We start from the raw sequence: 15934 nt of genomic DNA, 5'->3' as shown, positions 1-15934 counted from the left end.
TTAAAACCCAGGGCTGACCCGTCTGCATCAAGTATGTAACCTCTTGTTTATTCCAACAAGGAAATCAAACATAATTATTTGTGTACCTATAAAGTCTTAAGTTTAACTTCTCCTGAGTAAAAGAAGGGGAATGTACTAACTTTTCTTTAGTAATGTGCTAGCTTTTCAAAACTTTAGCACTTAGATGACAAAACATTATAATTTATAAAACACATAAGTAAACTTATTCCCTGCTATCACCTTTGTATTGGATATATATCCTAGCTCCACAAGGGTCTACATTAGGACTAAGTTTCTTGAACGAGGTAATCTAGCCAAAGATCTTCATTTCTCAAAGTTCTCAGTACATACTAGGCACAAAATGTTGACATGTTGACAAAAAGGTGATAGGCAAACAAATAAATATATATATATATATGTATATATATATATATATATATATATATATATATAAAAGTAAAAAATAATTTAAAATTACATAACAACGTCCTTCTGTCTCCCAATCCCAGCCAGATCTAAACACACTAAAATGCTTGACAAAATGTAACAAGTAAAACAGTAAACAAACAGCTGAGCTTGAAACAAGTGAAGAAAATGCACGGTTGTGAGAAAAGTCAGAGTAGAGCAGGAGCTGAAACTAATATGACTCATGGAACCAGGGTTAGGCCTTAATGGTTATAAGGAGATTTTCTAACACCCATGCAGAAAGGTGATTTCAATCCACAGGTCACATTTGGAAGTACGTTCATAAAGCCAAAACTCATGAAAAAAATCACCCTAATCCACGAAACCAGGAATATGAAAACTTAGCTTACTGGCCAGGAAGCCCAAGGAGGCATGGAATCCACTTGAGCAATGGAAACAGTCACCAACATGAAATCAGAGCCCCATTAGGCACGTACCACGCACAGAGTGTACTACTACCTTTATGGTTTAGAATCCATACTCCACTCCCAAGCCAAAACATTTAGAAAGAAAAAGTCCTGAACTGGTAACACTTTAGGACCTGTTAGGGACAGATGGGAAACCTCTTTGCAGGAATGCTTCCACAGCACAGGACAGATTAAACCCTTTCCAAGATGGATCACAGTGAAAACTTACAGCCCGCAAGAGAAACTGAACCATGATGAGGGGCAGGTAGACTAGCTGGAAGAACTTGCACCCCAAGAACAAGCAATAATAGCATGATCTGAACAAGACTCTTTCTGGAGAAGAGTAGTAACAAAGCATGTATTAAAATAAATAAGGTGTTTCTGCAACACACGTTCCCAGGGCTTATGTATCATGAATCAACAAATCAGATTCCCCTCAGGACATATAACACCAAATGCTGAAGTACAGGTCATGTTACAAAATGTGGGAAAAAGTAATTATCTAGTATATCACTTGCTTATTCAAACATTTCACCTGCCACAAGTATAAATCTGTCAAGTAAAAAAAATTTCACAACCGCACAAACCTCAAATCTTTAACAGCAAAATTTGAAATGCTACAACTCTTCCTTTTAACATATATGTATACTTTATTTCAAAATAGGCCCCCAGGTAAATTAAAACGGATAATTTTCCAAAGAAGTTACTTGGCTGCTCACTTTCTTAAAAGAAAAAGAACTAATGAAGTAAATTTAAACTCTAAAAATGAAATTTGGGAAATAAAGAGCAATGCACAAGTATCCAACTCAATTGACAGATCAACTAATTTGGAAGACTGGATGTTTTACCCCTGGAAATCTTCAAGAGAAGGACAGAACACCATCTGCTAAGGTGGACGGATGAATTTGACTGTATAATCTTTGGACATCATTTCTCACTCCACAGTCTATAAATTGTTTCTACTGAGCTTCTTTCACTTTCTTTATAAAACTGCATTTATCAGAAAGTAAATTTTATAAAACCAAAGAAACACCTCCAAAATAAAGATATTATCATTCATGTGAATGTTCACCATAATTCTTGGCAAAAAGATTGAGACAAATTGTGAAAAGTCAAATTCTATTTCACATACCAAACCACAAACTTTATAACTGTTTCCCAGCTAGATTTTACCAACGTGTATTATATGGGATAATATCAAACGTAGCAAGATTGTCCTATGGGCAATATAATTTTTAGGCTTTGTTCAAGTTAAATAAAATTTTGCACTGAGGCAACATATAAAAGTGAGTTATAAACTGTAAATATATATATGTTCAAACTTCTCCAGTGTACAAGAGAAATGTAAATGGATGCTTTATTTTTTTCCACCTACGAATAACAATCTTCAGAGTTAATTTTTTGTGTGAGATGAAGCTAAAAATGACAAAAGAAATTTCTGAAAGAAAAAAAAGCGGCAGGGTAGAGTACATTGACAAAGCAAAGTATTTACTCTTTTAACAGCAATACTATTCAGAAAAACGTAATGAAGTTAAAATCTGTTTTTGAAAATAAACAAGGCATAGAAATAAAAAAGGGAAATGTGCAATCCCATTGTTAATATCCTTCATTGATTCTAAATTCCTTTCCAATCAACTAAGATGACACATAAAAGTGTTTTGGGGGTGGGGAAGAACATATGGAGGAGAAAGGATAGCTCACTCTACTTTTCCCTGGGAAATGAAGCTGAAAAAGGGAATAGAGCCATAGTCTCAGGACGCATGGCAGCTACAACCAATACAAAGTCCAAACTGTCCATGTACATCTGGACTTTTGCCAAGGCATGGAGGCAATCTGTGATATCCAATACATATCCCAATAGTCAATAAGCCCAAAGCAGAAGATACCACAACTCTATTTTGTGAGGGGAATGGGATTCAAAAACAAAATGATTTTTCCTACTTGGTGCAAATAAATAAATATTAGTCTGATACATTAAATTTGTCCAAAAGGGTAATCATAAAACATACCTCTTGGGAGGCATTTTCTTTTCCAGTTCATTCAAAATGCTACTTTAATTTTAAAGACTCTTACAATGTATATAAATATTATTTTCCATTTAACAAAAAATCTAAATTAGAAACAGGGTGATCTTTATTAGTTGTTTAATCCAATCACTCATCAACAATGATTGAGGTGAGACATTCTCCACAACACACTCAACTTTTTTACTAGCATAATCAAGGAATACAAAACAATAGCCATTTCAACTTGCATCGTGAGACTCCTTGGGAAACAACTTGCTTTTATAGGACATGATTTTATTATAATACAACTTTATTTTCAACTACATCTTTCATATTATAAAATGCTTAACAAAGTTAAATAATACAATTACAGAGAAAGCAATAACAGTGGAAAAGAGAAATGAAGAGGTACAGACAAGGGAGAACATATGTTCACTACTGAGATTTGAAGCGAGATGGGGAGTCGATGAGGCGGAGAGAGGCAGGATGGCAGGAGCTGCAGAGAAGACGGCTTGCGCTTCGGTGGCGGAGAAGGGAGGAAGGAAACGGACTTTTCGTGAAATCAACAAAAGGAGGTAATGGGAATGAAGCTGAGCCAGGACCACCCAAAGGCTAGGTTCATAATGGGATGAAAGAACCGGGAAACCAAGCTGAAAACTCGAAAGAGGATTCCCAACTTAAAAGTGAAAAGATACAGACAAGGATAAAACGGGCAGGCAATAAATAAGACACAGTCATACGTTGAAGGCAAGTCATAACACAATACTTACTTGCAGAATATCCCACAGAGACATGTCAATGACATGAGAGGAAAAAAAGAGCGTTTAGGCAGCTTTGCAGCATAATACCAAAACGTAAGAGTGCATAATGTGGTAACAAATCAAGAAAAAAGGCGGAACCTTAAATGTTATTTCTGTATCCTGCTGAAACTAACCTTAAATGATATTTCTGTATCCTGATCAAGAGACATTATTTTGAGGAAAGGACTTTTCTGGGGGACTCTAGAAATCAAGACATGGAGGAATGGAGGAAATGATCAATCTAGAGGAGTGGAATTATATGTGAATTTGGTGCACAGCTAACACTCATAACCAGCCCTCTACCCTGGCCTGGCCGTCTAGGTTCCCGCGGCACCACGTGCTCTTCCATCTCCTCCGCCTCTCAGTCCTCTCTGGGTTGCCTTCTTCCTCATTCTCTAATGTATAGAGGTACCATTAAAAGCAGGCTGTCTTTCTGATAGAATGATGCACAAGAACGTTCTACCTCCCTTGGCACCAGTCTTCTTCCCCTCCCCTCTCCTTCCACATACCCACCTCATGTGCTGCACACCCACTAGAACTACACCTGTGCTTTCTCACCTGAGCACCTCCAAGCCTTCCACCCAGGCTGGGCTGCTCTGGAATGCCCTTGTTCTTCGTCAGCTTGGCGCCCTTTTATTCATCCTTTAAGGTCAGGGACAGACCTTATCACCACTCACTTTTTCTTTGCTCTTTCATGTTATCTGTCATTTCCTATATGCTGAGATAATTTTCTACTCAGACTATGAATTCTTCAAGTTCAAAGAATTATTAATTAGAACTATACCCATAGGGCCTAGCACAGGCCAATATATGCTCAATAAACATTTGTTCTATTTTTTGAAGATGGCAGGAGATAATTAACATAAACACAGAAATGAAACCAATGACTCTTCAAGATAAGACACATGTAGACCAAAAAATGAAACCAAAAAAGTTCCATATCTTGATATTGAGAAAAAGAGGGGAAAATGGATAATAAAAACCAAATCACAATAGGTAAGAATCAAATGTATGGCCTTCCTTGAAGCCATCCAATGAGAAATAGTATACATATTGAAATTTTACTGTTCAAAGAGAGTGTAAAAAAGTAGTAACTTCTGTTAGCACAAAAGCAGCCCGTGAATACATAAAAGACTTGACCCTGGCCACAAAGAAACTCTGATTGAAATTAAAGAAAAATTCATGAAATGATTGCAGAGGTATTTTCTCAAATACAATGATTTTTTTTTAACACTCCAAATCTGTGTTAAGACCATAGGGTGATTATGGGGAACTGGAAAAACTATGAATGAGAAAGTTCTTAAAAAATGGGATAATCTAAGAGCAAGACGGAATAGACAGCTGAAGAAAGCCAATAATATAAGAGCAAGAGTAAAAAGACAGATTGATATTGATCTGGTATTAGATATGCTGGGGAGGAGCAAAGGCTGAGTATTAGCAAAGCATCCTTTTTCTTCATCATAATTACGTACATTCCAATGTACTATATTGAAAAAATGTAACATTGTCAGTTAGGAGATTCTGGGATAGAGTATTACGACTTTATGTGCTTCTCTTTTCCTCTAAGTAAATTCTCCTCCAGTGAAAACTTTTTTATTACGATCACAGTTTTTAATCAAGTGCCCAATATAGAATAAATAGGTAGAGTTCTTAACTGAACCAGGTGCTTGAACAGGGAGAATACAACCTCCTATCCAGCTTCAAAGCTTCCTGGAAATCCAGGCAAACAAAAACAGAAATCCAGGGCACCAACAAGAAAGAAAAACCAAAAGGCAGAGGGAAAAATAAAAGAGGCAAACAGTACCTTCTCTCCAGGAATCAAAGCAGGCCTCAAAAATACAAAAAGTAAAAAAAAAAAAGACTTTTTAAATGTTAAAAAAAAATACAAAAAGTATTAGGACACAGTGGGCTCTTCAAAACCTCTGGATTAATGAACAAATGGCGAGGACTTACCAAGAAGTGCTAAGAAATCAAACTAGGAATGATCTTGTTAGAAAACAAGGGATAAAATTTAGAATTTAAACTACAATAGAAGTTGATAACAGTCAATTTGCAGAATCGTTTCCCCATCCTCATTCTTTCCTAAACAAGCATATCTAAACTTATGAAATATTCCAGGGGCATTTTCAGAACTGGCAGGGGTGTTAGTAAACTTCAACAGCAAGGAAAAGGAGTTAAGGAGTCAAGTTTTTGTTTGTTTTGTTTTGTTTTAAAGCAGAGCTGTAGGATGTGAATTGTGATTTCCTGATACAATTGATCTGGAAACTCTCTTCCTGCCCAAGGTTCTATGCCACAAAGTGACACGGAAGGACATGTTTTTAATTACACAGACATGATATTATAAAATACCTTAGATGCAAATGTCACTATGCTGTATTATCTATATTTTACCTTTTCCTACATTGTTTAATGATGGGTAAGAATAAATCATTTGAATGGGAAGAACTCTATAACTAGAATAACCCTAAATCTTTAGCAGATACACAATGTATATTTAACTAAAACCTAGAATATAACTAAAAAATCAGGGATCTCTGGTTGAGGATAATTTTAATGGATTCACTGAAGACAGAAAAAAATATTTCTTTCTAGCTATTTAAACTATAAAGTAGATGTGAATTTACTTTAGCCAAATAACCGGCTTTACATTTTCGAACATTAAACAGCATTTTACCTAGTAAAAATATATTGAATTTAGTTAGCCTTCCTAACAAAAATCCAAGTATAAGATCATAGGTATGTCACTGCCAGCCCTTCAAATTAAAAAAGCAATTAACTAAAATGGTGAAATACTATTAACTTTAGGGTATAATTTACACTCCAAAAAATGTACTCCCATTTTAAGTATACAGTTTAATGAGCTCTGACAAAGACATACACCAATGTAACCACCACCAAACCAAGATACAGAATATTTCTATTAGCCCAAAAGGCCCCTTGCTGTCCCCTCCCAATCACCAATACACTCTCTGAGCCAGGTGAAAACTAATCTGCTTCCTGTCACTAAAAATCAGATTGTCCTTTATTCTAGAGTTAGATATTAGTGAAATATATATCTATTCTTTGTGTCTATTTTGCTCAGCATACCTTTGAAATTTATCCCTGTTATGTATATCAGTCATTTTTTCCTTTTTATTGTTGAATCATATTATATGGACATATCCATTCACCTGTTGATAGACATTTGGGTTGTTTCTAATGCTAAAATATGTCCTAAAAGGCTGTGGAATTTCACATTTCTATCAGCAATATATGAGAGTTCTAGCTGCTCCACACCCTCACCAATAGTCAATGCTGTCAGTCTTTAGCCATTCCAGTGTGTGGGTGATGATATCTTATGATTTTAATTTCCATTTCTCAATTGACTAGTAATGATGTGGAGCATCTTTTTATGTCCTTATTTACCATTTGTGTCTTCTTTATTGGAATGTCTATTTTGCCCGTTTTTTAAATCAGTTTTTTGTTTTCTTACTATTGACTTCTAAGAGTTACTTACACATTCTAAATACAATCTTTATCAGATAAATGGTTTGCAGATATTTCGTCAGTCTGTGCTTGTCTTTTCATTTGATAATATCTTTTAAAGAGAAACGTTTTCAATTTTTATTGTTTATCCTTTTGTTTTTTTCCTTTTATGGCATATTTTTGTGTGTCCTAGCAAACATTCTTTAGGGTAGAATTAAGCATAGTTTCAAAGGGGCAAACCCTGGGACAAATAGTATTCAATATCTTACATTTGGAACAGTTAACTACAGATTAATCAAATTTTAAGATGATATCAAATTGTATGCTGCAAACACTTCTGGTGGGAATGCCAAATGATAAAGCCACTTTGGAAAATTATGGTGGCACTATAAAGTTAAATATACCCTATCAAACCATCCAGCAATCCCACTCCTAGTTATTTACCTAAGTGTATTGAAAATGTATATTTAAAACAAAACCTGTACACAAATGTTTATAGCAGATTTATTCATAATCACTCCAACCTGGAAACATTTAATACTGCCTCAACAGATGAACGAACAACGGTACATCCATACAATGAAATACTACTCAGTAACAGCAGGAATGAACATTGATTCAGGCAACAGCATAGACGCATCTTAAAAGGTATTTTGCGGGTGAAAGAAGCCACACCCAAAGGCTACATACATACTGTTTCATTTCATTTATATGACACTCTGGAAAAGGCACAGCTATGGGGAAGGCAAACAGATCAATGGTAGCCATGAAGTTAGGAGAGAAGACGGGTCCGACCACCATAAAGGGCCACAAAAAGGAATTCCTAAGGCAATGGAGCTGATCGGTAATGCCTTTGTTTTCAGTCTTTGTTTTGGATCAAAACAAGTCAAGTTGGAGATTTGATATCCCAGTGACAGCTTGTTTATGGGTGTCCTATCAGTCTGTTCTTAACCAACACACCCTGAAAGATATCTACTAGTTGCCATGTCCTGGCCATTCATTATGCCCAGGGCAAAGCCTGATCCCAGCACCCCACCCACTCCCCTGGCCTCAGGGTACTACCAGTCCAGAAAAGATAATGGTGACTTTCAGGACTTCAGAAGGTTTCCCAGCCAGAAACACACCAATCAGATGTATCTGCATTTGTATATGTGAGTAGAGTTCACCACCTTAAACACCAGGAAACAAGCTCGACAATTAGAGCAAATGGTCTCCAATACAAGTTAATGCAAAAATTTAGAAGAATAATTTTAAAATAATAACTATTAGCTTTAGTGTGAATTTGTAGGATATAGGATTCATAAAATGAGAACAAGCTAATTAAAGAAAAAAATTTTTTAAGTTCTCAGAAATTGAAAACACGGTGGCAAAAATCAACTGAAAATTAAAATGAAAAAAATATATGTGACTTAGAACACAGAAGCAAGAAACCTAATATCCATATAGAATGAATTCAAGAAGAGATTGAAGCTGACAAAAATTCAAGGAAATGCTAGAAGCTCATGTAATATTTTAGAAATTCTAAAGAAGAAAATCCTGATTCAAACTCTTATTCACATAGAAAACAAACAACAAATTGAAAAATATTTCTGAACATGCAGGTGTACTCCCCAAAACTCTTCTTAAAAACATGACTCAAGAAAATGTTCTGGTCAAAAAACAAAGTAAATAATTTTTAAAAGAGGAAGACATAATTATCAAATAATCAATGACCTTATAGTTAAATCTAAATCATTACAGATATAGTACTGATAAAGAAGAAAGGGATGGTTAGAGGAAAAAACAAACAAACAAAAAAAGCAGAAGGTAACTAATGTAAAAAGAAAATAGATTCAATTGATCTAAGAATGTGGGTAAGGCAAGGAGTCAAAGTCTCGCCTTATTAAATGGTGGTATGAGGGTACCAGAAAGTCAATTACATATGGTTCTAGATTTTTCAAACTTGCAGGGGAGAGAAAAAAAGTAAATATGAATAGGTTAAATTTTCCTATTAAAAGATAAACCCTTTTGCACAAAAGGGTCTTTGTGATAAGAACAGTATTTTGACTATGGTGGTTGTCACAAGATTTACATAAAATTGCAGAGAACTAAACACACACAAAGGTGCATGTAAAACTGATGAAACCTGAGTATGATCTGTAGGTATCAATGTCAACTTCCTAGGTGAAATATTGTGTTATAGTAACACAAGTTGTTATGGAAGGAAAAAGAATGAAGTATACACAGGAACTCTCTGTATTGTTTCTTATAATTGCATGTGAATCTATAATTATCTTTTCAAAAAATAATTTTTTAGCAATGCAAAAAAATAAAGACAAACTTTCAAATTGGGAGGAGTATAGATTGAAAGGAGAATAAAAGCCCAGCTATATGCTGTTTGATGTTTTTAAGAGTGGCAAGTAAAGCAAAATGATGTGGAAAGGCTGAAAATAAACATATGGGCAATAAAGATCTATCTGGTATACACAAAACTGACAGAGATGGCAACAGTAATATCAGACTATGAACACTCTAAGGCAAAAATCATTACACAGGCCAAAAAGGTATTTTATATTTTGTAAGATTAAAATCCACTAAACAAACAACTACACATAGTAATCTATAAGGATGAATTCAACCAAATTCCTAGTCACAGTAGGAAACTAACATATTTTACTTACTAATGTGACAGTTTCGAGAAAACAATAAAGATACAGCATGTTATAATAGATGTGTCAAATCAAAACAATAGGGAAAGGAAGGCTGTGCAAAAATGTTTTGAGAGAACATCCAGATATTTAGAAAAGTAAATTTAGAATATTATCATAGCAACCATTTTTAAAAATCTAAATATATAATACAAAATATCCAATAAGAGAATATGCATAAAGAGGATTTTAATAATCTTGGGGTGGAAACTCAGAAGCTATAAAGGAAGAGAACAGCAAAACTGACAACATACATATTAAAGATTTCCTTTAACAAAAGCTCCCAGAAACAGCATTAAAAGAATAGACTATGTAAAAATACTAGTAAATGATGGACCAAGTCATTAATAGCCACTACACGTAAAGAGCTATTACAGATCAATAAAGAGGAACAAGTCAACAGAAAACTATACAAAGAATATAAACAGGTAAGTAACAAAAGAATACAAATGGCTAATATTTACACATATTCAACTCCATCAATAAGCAAAGAAATGCAGAAAACAGTAATAAAATAACATTTTTCATCCATAAAGTTACTAAAATGTAAAAAATGATAGTATCTTAGAAGTGGTTGTTTTGAGACAATTCTTCACAGGTTTCTCACATTTCTGCATGTCTGATAAGCAGGTGCACTGACAGTCTTTGTTCCAGACTATCTTTTCAAGGATATATATACCAAGGGTGGAAAAAAATGTATACAAGTGGACACTTTGTGTCAGCTTTGCTCAGGCAGTAGTTCACTATAATCAGAGTGTCTGGATGCTGATGGTAACCACTTTGAGCACCTCTTGTAACTGCAGAAGTCAAATGTGATTTGGTATTCATCTTTTGTTATCGGTATATATTGAGTATTACAATTTTAATATTTTTTCCTTCTTAAAATGTGTATACATTTTTTTGGCACCCTCTGTATATCCTCTGTATATATCTCAGACATCTTTGGCAGATAAAGAGAGATCTCCCTCTGGAGCAGAGGGCAGGTTTGTTTACTATCCAGCATAGTAAAGGTAATGTCTCTCGCTAGGGCAAAGGTTAAGCATGTTTACTTGCAGCCTATTATGAAAGATGTGGGTTCCCTAAACTCAGGGTTCCTCTCCTGTAATGCAATCTACTGTGTGTGCTAGAATCATCTGGCCCTTGTCACACTGTCCTGTGGAAAATAGGGTTCCAGGAAGCAGCACAAGAAAATGTCTCTGACCCAGGAGTCTCATGTCTTCTGCCAGCATCTATGAGACTGTTACCTTGCAAGCAGGGTAAAATCTCAGCCTTGACAATTCCCATCAATGATATGGCAGCAACAGCATTCTCATAAATTGCATAAATTTACTCTTACAACCTTTGAAGAGCAATATGGAACAATTTTTCATAATTTAAATCATATGTAGCCTTTGACCCAGCAATTCTGGGTTATTCCTACAATGAAATACCAAAAACACTTTAAAAAGATAATGTTATATGCACTGACATAGAAATATTTTCATCAATTATTACTAACTGGGAGTTATAAATAATTACACATAGCAAACTGCCATTTATGAAACAAATGTAGACTTATACACATGTATTTTTAATGTCTCGATGGAGCGAGAACAAATGATTAAACAGTGATGATCTCTGTGGAACTGGGTTACTGAGTAGGTGGGCACACACTTTTACTTTCTTCTCCTTTGGCTATTCTGTATGTATTACTTGACTTTTTTTAAAGAAATGTATAGATTCTTTACATTATATGGATGTTTCTAATGTATCTATTATATAGCAACACTTGAAAATTCATTATATTTGAGATGTTGGGGTGGTAAAATACAGATAGATACGGGTCTGTCTCAGGGATCACTTCCATATGCATTTATCCCTTAGAGCTGCTGAAATCAGGTACATAACATATTGAGTCAGAACTGATGAGGAGAGACAGACACACTTACTAATACACAACGCAAATCAAAAGACATGCAGATTTTGATTTGAGCTGCTTCTCCAAGTACAACTCTGAGGAGCAACTCTACATGGAGAGTTCTGAATTAGCAAGAGAAAGGATTTAGTGATGGTTAATAATGATTCAACTGACCATGAGAAAAGCAAGTTAAAAAATAATTTCAAGAATAGGCAAGAAACTTTAAAGGCGGGATGGGTAAAAAAAAAAAAAAGAAATCAACATACCCTACTAAATGTGTTCATTCCAAAAATATTTAGTGATGTCTAGAACGTGCCACGCATTGTTTGAATCCCTAAACATTAAAACACATTATAAAGCTATAAAGCTAGAGTAATAAGAGCAGCATGGTATCAGCAAAGGAAGTCAGTTCACTGAACAACAGAAGTCCCAAGCATATACCAGAATTAGGGCCTAGGATAAACATAGTATTTGTTATCAGTAGGGAAAAATAGAATTTAACAAATGATGATGGGGTCATTGGCTAACAATTTGGAGGGCGGCAGGAGTTAGAGCCTTGCTTCCTTTCTTACATTAAAATATAGCTGAGGTAAGTTAAAAATTTAAATATGAAAAATAAGATGATTAAAAAGTTTTAGAAGAAAACATAGCAGGATATTTATACACAATTCATGCAAAAGGTCTACGAGGATACCAGAGTTAGAACCATGAAGTTAAAATGGATTATGTTAATCACAGGAAAATTAAGAGGATGAGGCAACAAGACAAACACTGTAAAGAAGGGGCTATTTTTGTTAACTGACCATATTTCAAAGTAAAAGATAAGCAGTTAGCATTGTACAGAGGGCTAAAATTGCATTACTGGATCATGGTGTTAGTGGAAAGAAATTAACCATCTTACAGTGAGCTGACTCTTCTGATTTTCAAGTCGTAACAAAAGGGAAGAGCATGAAAATACAGGGTTCAGAAAAGCCAAAATTTAGGAAAGCAGTTTAAAAAAATAAAAGTAGGTACACAGAAAGGAAGTGTGTGGCAAGAAGAATCCAATTCAATGAACAATCAAAGAATGCCTACTATGGGGTGATGCATACTGCCACTGGAAATACAGTCCTTTCCCCCCCAAGAACGTACTATCTTAATAAAGGGCTCTACGAGTGTTGACCTCTATACATAATATTTCCCTCTACTCAACCAACAGGTACAATATGTCATATAAGACCAAAGAAGCACGAAGTGAGCTTTAAGGGGGGAAAAAAATGTGCCTCTATTTTGAACTTAAGAACCGAGGAGTGCATACCAGGAAGCAAGAAAGGCAGCTTGTGTCCTCCAACAGACCAGAACAAGCAAGACGCCGCACCTCGTGTGAATCCTACAGAGCATAAAGCCAGACACAGTATGCTGCCAACGCAACTACCTGACTACAGGTTTATATCATGCCTTCCTAACTACTTGTATATTTCAATTAGGGACTGCATCCCCACTTTGTGGCAAGGAGCATTTGGGGAACCATCAAGGAAATCTAACACCGCTCCCTTTGCCAACCTGCTGAGAGGGAGGTAACGTGGATGTTCCTCATCACACCACACTCTAAGGACACCCCTAACCAGGAGCAAGGCTGCTGACGGGTGTCGCGTGGCAGTTCTGAATAAAGACGGGCCTGGTTAGGCAAAAACTATCGGATGCCAAAAGGAAATCAAGGCAGCGCGCACAGGAGCAACAAGTACACAGACGGGCGACTGGCCAGCGCAGGGCTGCAGGGTCACCGCCGCCCGCAGACACCGGCGTAAACAACCCTGCGCCGCTCGCATGCCGGGGCGACGCCTCGCGCGCTGCAGACAGACTGGTGCAGAGAGACAGCGCCCGAGGGACGTGAGCTGTTTTCAGGGTCCCCAGGAAGCCCCGCATGCGCGGCGTGGGCGGCGAGATCGGTGGGGACCTCTGCCGCGAGCCCAGGCTCCCCAAAGGGCGGCGCTCCGCCCTGGCCTGGCCCAGCCCCAGCGCCGAAGGAGGAAGACGGAGACCCGCTGGAGGGAGAAGTAAAAGAAGGGCCGTACCCTGCAGGGTCCGGAAGAGCGCGCGCCGGAGGCTTCGCCAGCGACTAGGCGCCGCGGGGAGGCCCCGGCCGCGGGGCGGCTCCCAAACTCCCGCGCTTCGGCGTGACCGCAGCGAGCCCTGCCCAGCGCGACCCGGAAGGAAGATGCGGAGGCCACGAGGAGGGGCGGGGCGGGGCCAGAAGGGAGGCGGGGCTCTGTTCCCGCTGGAAGCTCTGCGGACGTCTGGACCGCCCTCTCCTAGGCCGAGGGGAGGAGCTTCCTACTGACTTCCTGGCTCCAGGCGTGCCCTATAAATCGCTCAGTTACTGTGATGAGGGCTGGTTGCAAATCTGCTGCGGGGTGAAAAATCCCTTCCTCGCACCGGTTTGCCATCTGTAGTTTAGTCCTCCTAGGGCTTCTTCAGTCCAGAGTTGGTGGGTCTGGTGATGCATAGGGATTACGAGTGGTAAAGTCATCAGAGGAAATGTGCAACAGAGTTATGAGCCTTCTAAAGGTATAATTCACCAAATTCGCAAAATTCTTATGCCCCAGATACAAATCCTTCCTGCAGGTTCATTTCCCTCCCAACATTCGGAAACCCGTGACCATCACCTCTGATGAAGAAGACGCTCTCACGGTCTCCCTTACTCAACCATTTTTTAATCTTCAGTATATACAATATCAATTTTTTTTTTAGTTTGCATCATCTTTATCTTGTTAACAAGGTTTCCATTAAGACAAAAACATTTAATAATGAGATAATGAACTACACTTTATTTGCTATTTGATTGCTCCTAAAGAGGCAAAATAAGGACATTTGTTTATAAATTATATATATGAACTGAGCTGATATATGATGTGCGGTATGAATTGTATACAAAGCGGGAAATTTTAGAAAGGAATTTGAAGCTTAATCCCCAACATCCCTTGAATATGGGCAGCACTTAGTGACTTGCTTCCAAAGAATATGGGAAGGGGGGGAAAGTAGCTTTATTGTGGAGAAACCTGGTAAACACTACCTTGGCCACATTTGAAAGTTAACATCATCAGGGTTAAACCAAGTTGATAGCATTCACCCTGATATGTGTGATGAAAAGGGTATTTCATCGCTGTGATAGTCTTCCCCAAAACCCACAAACCTAGTCTTACCTTGGGTCAACATCAGAAACCTCAAGTATCCTACAAAATTCCTGAAAAAACTGTCAACTTGATGGGGGGTGGGAGGTGGGCGGTAAGGAAAAACTGAGAAATTGTGGCAGACCAAAGGAGGATTTAGAAGACAGGACCAGTGAATGTAATATGGCATTTTGAATGGGTTTCTGGAAAATGAAAAGGACATTAGTAGGAAAACTAGTGAAATTGGAATAAAGAGTGGAATTTAGTTAATAGTAATAATGTACCAATGTTGGTTTCCTAGTTGTAACAAATGTTCTGTTGCAATGTAAGATGCTAACAATAAGGGGAAAATGGATGAGTGGCATTATGGGAACCCTCTCTGTACCCTTGTTACAACTTGTCTATAAATCTCAGTCTAAAATCAGAAGTGGATTACAAATAATAATTTATTAATAAGGAAATAGCTTTTTTGTGGTTGTGAGTGAGACTTAATTGAGTTGATGCCTTCAGAGCACTCGGATCCAGTCTAACTAGCGTCTCGTTTCTAACATAATTTCCAAATAAACTTTTCATTGAAGTATAAAATATATTCAGTAAAGGACACAAAACATGAGTGTAGAGTTTGATGAAAAATGAACATACCCTGTATTCACCATTCAGATAAAAAATAGATAATTACCAGCACTCAGGAGCCCCCCCCCCCATGTGTTCTCCTAAATGTCTACCCTTTACTCATCTCCAAAGGTATCCATTGTCCTGAATTTTAATACCAGGGATTAATTTTGCCAAGTTTTTAACTCTATATAGATGGGGTCATACATTATATACTCTTTTGAGTCTGGCTTCTTTCAACATTAGGTTTGTGAGTGTTATTCATGTCGTTGAATGTAGTGGTAGGTTCTTGAGTTTCTATTGTATAAACATGCCAAAATTTATGTATCTGTTTTACTCCTGATGGACATTGAGCTGTTTTTAGTTTTGATTATTCCAAACAACGCTGCTGTGAACATTCCTATGCATATCTTTTGGTGCATATCTGTTGCATGGCCCTCCATACA

At 37.1% G+C, this 15934-nt stretch overlaps 1 protein-coding gene across 1 annotated transcript in view; it reads right to left on the bottom strand.

Moving 5' to 3' along the window:
- FBXL4 (F-box and leucine rich repeat protein 4) overlaps positions 1 to 13974 on the bottom strand; it is a 73139-nt gene extending 59165 nt beyond the window's left edge. Inside the window, exon 1 of the mRNA XM_019643660.1 lies at positions 13782 to 13974. The gene's annotated coding sequence lies outside the window, so the exon portion shown is untranslated. The remainder of the gene's footprint in view (positions 1 to 13781) is intronic.
- Between the last annotated feature and the right edge of the window lie 1960 nt (positions 13975 to 15934).

This window comes from Hipposideros armiger, unplaced genomic scaffold, assembly GCF_001890085.2.
Source record: "Hipposideros armiger isolate ML-2016 unplaced genomic scaffold, ASM189008v1 scaffold_81, whole genome shotgun sequence".
Lineage (NCBI taxonomy): Eukaryota > Metazoa > Chordata > Mammalia > Chiroptera > Hipposideridae > Hipposideros > Hipposideros armiger.
The sequence above is the reverse complement of the archived record's forward strand: the minus strand, read 5'-3'. Positions and strand labels throughout refer to the sequence as shown.